Below are 4,848 nucleotides of genomic sequence, written 5' to 3' on the forward strand. Positions count from 1 at the left end.
GCTTGGGTCCTCTGCCAACACTGAAATCACGAGTGTTACATGAAAATCCAGATCTGTAGCTCTTCTAGAAAAAAAAAAATCATGTTTGTCATCAAAGACCTAGATGTGCATAAGGCTGCCACTGGTGGGGGCCCGCAGGGTCTGCCAACCCAGGCTGTGTTGCTGGCAGCTGATAACGTAGGGTCCATCCTGCTCTACGGTGTCCCAGACACAAATAAGGGGTAAGAGAAGTATTTCTCAGCCCACATCTGTAAAGTGAACCCGTAGTCTGAGCGTGGTTCACCGGGTTACACACTGCGCCCGGTCTCCGAGTACCCCCTCCCCCCAGCTGCGCCCCAGCAGGGCTCCAGCGTTCCCACAGTGATCCAGCTGTTTCACATCCATCCACCCTTGAATTTTGTTCGAGGCAGCTGTTTTTCCCCTTCCAGCTCTGCAAGTGCTGATTTCATCTCTTTCCCGACAAAAGTTTGGAGCCAGGGGAAAAAGGCTTGGCAGGAAGTCAGGGAGCAGTGGGGGAGAGGAGACGTGGAGAAGGCAGAGACCATGCGGGATGAGCCGCAGGTCTGAGGCTGGACCGAGGCTGGACTGGGCTGAAGACCCCAGGAACCCCTAGTCGGGATCCATGCGGACTCTGGAATCCGCATCTCAGGTTACTGGGCCTCATCTGCCACAGTGGAACAGAACTTCTTCTCTCCATGGTTCCTGTGGGAGGCTGGGGGTGGGGGCAGCAGGGGTCGGCAGGGCCACCGAAGGCCACTTCACTGCCCCAGCTCAGTCCACAGGCACATTCCAGCATTTAGGTTGCATGAGGTTTGATCAGTATATACAGTGAATCTTTCTGTTATAGTAAAGGACACACGGCCAGAAACCCCGAGAACCATTCTCCCTTGCTGGGTCCCCTATTCTGCCTTCACCACCCCCAGTCACGGCAGCTCCCAGCACTCCAGGTCCACACTCCTCTCCCCTCCCCTCCTGTCCAGCTGAGCCAACATCTTCGACTGGGTTCTGGAAACATTCCTTTCTCCTTCCCTTTGCCAAAAAAGGGTTGAGTGTTTCCAACAGGAACACTTCAGTGAGAGGCGAGGGAACCAGACATGGGGAAGCGGCTGCAGGCCGAGCACAGATGTCTGCACCCGGGGTGACCACATGTCTGGGGAGGTAGGTTTGGGAGTGGACAGGAAGAGGAAGTACTTGCCCTGGCCAGGAGGGCAGGCTGGGGTCTCCATACCCCTTCCCTGGCCTAAGGCTTCCCCAATCTAGCAGCCCGGCCTCTTGCAGTGAGGAAGACCTTGAATACCTTCCACAAGTCTTTGTAAGGGCTCAGATCTCTTATGATGCCCAGATTTTCAGGGTCTAGAGGCAGGGCTTTGGGGAGTAGTTGAATCATGGGGTGTTGTACTCGCAGACTCACGGTGGACTCCTCCACTGGGCACTTCAGCATGGAGTGAGGACCTGGGCGCTGGCTGGAAGAGGTGAGAGGTGGTCCCTGGGGCTGTGGCCCGGCTGGGTGCAGTTCCCTCTCTGGCTCCTCCTTTGACTCTGCTTCCTGTTCTCAGTGGCAAGAGCAGCTCTTCTCTGTTGGGCCCCTCTGCCCTGCCTTCCTGCCCTGAAGCAGCAGCCTATGGACTGAAACGTGAGCCCCAATAAGCCTCTCTTTTCAGTTGTGGGTGTTGGTGCTGTGTCTCAGAGAAAGTAACTAAGACACCCTTATCCTGGAAGTTACTGGCTCCCGGCCCCCGCTGGCCCCGGCCCCTGCCCCTCACCAGTCCATCTGTACTGGTGCGGGTCCCTGAAGCCCTTTTCTAAGGCCCAAATTCCTCAGAGCCCTCCACAAGCTTGGCGCAGATCCCTGGGCTGCCCTGCTTCTGGATCTGAGTCATTTGGTTTTTGATTGTGGGCACTGGGCTTACCCTGGGGGAGGCCATAGCTGATCCACCTATGTAGAAGGGCTATAAAAATATGATTTTTAAAAACCAGATAATATATGTGCATGCTAATGTAATCAAACATAAACATAAGCAGCTTCTAACCCTGTCTCCCTTCTCTCTCCAGAGGCAGCTGCTGTCTTCTGTAGCTTCTGGATGGAAGCGTATAGACCCTGGAGAAAGTATGCCCATGCCTGCCTCTCTCCATTTGGGATCATCCCTTGATATCCTCTGTGGAGGCCACATGCTCAGATGCCTGAGTCTTTTACATCAATTGGCAAAGCGTTAGCATACAAGTAACACACACCTTTGAGATGTGCCCAACCTTCTCATGGTTGGTACATGGCGGTCCTACCTCTCACAGGGAACTGGGGCGGGTAGGCTGCACACCTTAAATCTTTTTCTGTCCCCACCCCCTCCCCCACCTCCCACCCTGGGTCTGCTTCCCATTTGGAAAAGATCTGTGTCCCCGTTTCCTATAGCCCATCTTCTCCTGGCTGAGGAGTTTTGCTTCCTGTTACCTCCAGTTGTCACAGTACAGACCCCTTGCCTGGGGCACCTCGAATGAAGGGGGATTTTCTTGGGCTGCTTATAAAACATAGCTAATGTACCTATGTCACAACAGTTCCTTTATTTTTCGTATTTGTTGTCATAACATTTAGAGGAAAGGGCAAGCGGCCCTCCGGCTGCATGTTGGGTGCACCCACTGCTGCAGCACTCGAGGACTGAGCTGCCCTATTGCAGGATGATGACAAAGTGTCTGTCCAGATTCACAATACACAGGGCTGTTTTTCCCTAACGCTTTCGATCCACCATTGGTCGAATCTATGGATGCAGAGAGCAGCTGTATTCCATTTTTCCTAATGCTTTTATGGTTTCAGTTTTAGGTTTCTGATCCATCTGGAATTCATTTTGGTGTGAGGAACAAGGTAGGATCCGGTCCTAATTCTTCCCGGATGACAGCCTCGTTGTCCCAATGAGTTGAGATCTTTTGAACAACCCAGCTCCCTACTGATGCAAGTTATGAAACCGGTGCTCCTCAAAGGCTTCTTTTCATGTATTTAGACTGGAGGTGAGAAGCCCAGAGCTGCTTTCACTCAGTACGGTTTTCTTCTGCTCAGGACCCAAATTCAGTCAAGAGAGCGAAGCCCTGGGGCCATGAGACCCCTCCCGGAAATGGGCTCGAAGCCGCTTCCTCCTGTGCTTGCCCTGCTCCTCTGAATTCTCCCCCTTTATGGTGGCTGGGGAAGGTTTCTTTTCCATGCTTCGCCTTTCCAGGTGGTTGTCCTGTCAGCTCCCCCATCCAGGTTCATCTCTGTCCCCAGGGCAGAAGACTAAGGTCCTCATCTCACTGAATCAGCAGAGCCACTCTGGCACGGGTGCTCCTGGAGCCCCTACCCTTCCTTGAAGTACTAGGAAGGGAACCTAGGCCTTTCCTACTGAGCTGCATCTCTAGTCCTTTTTGGGGTTTTGAGACAGGGTTGCGCTAAGTTGCTCACTTGCTCAGGCTGGGTTTGAACTTGAAATCCTGCCTCAGCCTCCTGGAGCACAGCGAGGCTGAATACACTGTGTGGAGTTTGGCCGCTTGTCTGAGCTCCTACACTGAGAAGAGCAAGGGTAGGATTTGAACCCAATGCTGTCTGACTCCACAGCCTGAACTCTCAACTACTCAGGTGTTATTGTGAAGTTTCTTTTTCTTTTTTCTTCTTCTTTTCTTTTCTTTCTTTCTTTTTTTATTAGCTCAGGCTGTCTTAAAGGCACATCTGGTGAAGCTTGTGGAGCTGGGGATCGAACTTCTGTCCCCTGTGTCTGACTGAGTTTGCCCAAGCAGGTACTTCAGACAATGGAGCTAACCCGCAAGCCCCTCAGGTGTTACTGTGAAAGAACAGCAGTTGGGGGGCCTTTGAGAGGTCTGGGCCAGGGCCAAGCTCCAGGGCACCGACTTCCACAGGCTTTGGCCTCTACCTGGTATGACACTCACCTGGTATGGGAGCCCACTCCCATGGGCACCAGCATACCATTCTGGCTGGGCACCCCTGCCACACTGGACACTGGCACCCATAGTGGGCAAGGAGTTTTACTTCCTGTTACCTGCAGTTGTCACAGTTGAGGCCCTGGTGGCCAGGCCAGGCCCTGCATCCCTGCTGAAGCCAATGCCACCAAGGTAGGATGGGAGCAGCATTGCTGGGACCCCCCTGCTCCCACTCCCACACATGCTTAGGGAAGGCCACCTGGAGAAAGAACTGCTTTCTGTCTAAATCTTGGCTGAGTCAGAGAAAAATGACTTCGACTTGGGAGGTGTAAAAGGTCAGACGCTGCGCTGGAGACAAAGAATTCAGGCTGCTCCATCAAGATGGTTCCACGGTGGGGGGTTGCTGCCCTTGCAGAGACAACAGGGCATGAGGGGACACAGGGGACAAATCAGCTGGCACCAGGCTAGGTGGGAGGGCTGCTCCTCATTAAGACATGAAGAGCTGCAAGAGCTGCCCACATTCAGGTCCTTCCTGCACTCGGGCAAATGTTTAAAAGTACTTTATGTGAGCTCAGTCAGACACACAGCTTCAATAATGATTGGTCTCTGGGCTGGGAACATAACTCAGCGTCAAGCACAAGGTACTGAGTTCGATTCCTGGTACCACAAAAATATAAAACAAAAAACAAGAAAAACCTTCATGGTATCTTACATGAGAACCAAGAGTATAAATGAAGAGCAAAGGAAAAGATGGACCATAGGAAACGGGGACACAGATCTTTTCCAAATGGGAAGCAGACCCAGAGTGGGAGGTGGGGGAGGGGGCAGGGATGGAAAAAGATTTAAGGTGTGCTGCCTACTGGCCCCAGTTCCCTGTGAGAGGTGTGACTGCCATTGAGCTAACACAAATAACAACTAGAAAAACAAAGCACAACAAAACTAGGAGAGGAT

General features: G+C 52.6%; 1 long non-coding RNA gene across 1 annotated transcript; it reads left to right on the top strand.

Annotated features, from left to right (window-relative positions):
- The first annotated feature begins 1,091 nt into the window (after positions 1–1,091).
- LOC111817882 lies at positions 1,092–2,321 on the top strand. Its single transcript, XR_002821982.1, has 3 exons — positions 1,092–1,158; positions 1,406–1,472; positions 2,053–2,321. It is a non-coding gene; the product is annotated as an uncharacterized LOC111817882 (long non-coding RNA).
- The last annotated feature ends 2,527 nt before the right edge of the window (positions 2,322–4,848 follow it).

This window comes from Octodon degus, unplaced genomic scaffold (genome assembly GCF_000260255.1).
Source record: "Octodon degus isolate 3935 unplaced genomic scaffold, OctDeg1.0 scaffold00073, whole genome shotgun sequence".
Lineage (NCBI taxonomy): Eukaryota > Metazoa > Chordata > Mammalia > Rodentia > Octodontidae > Octodon > Octodon degus.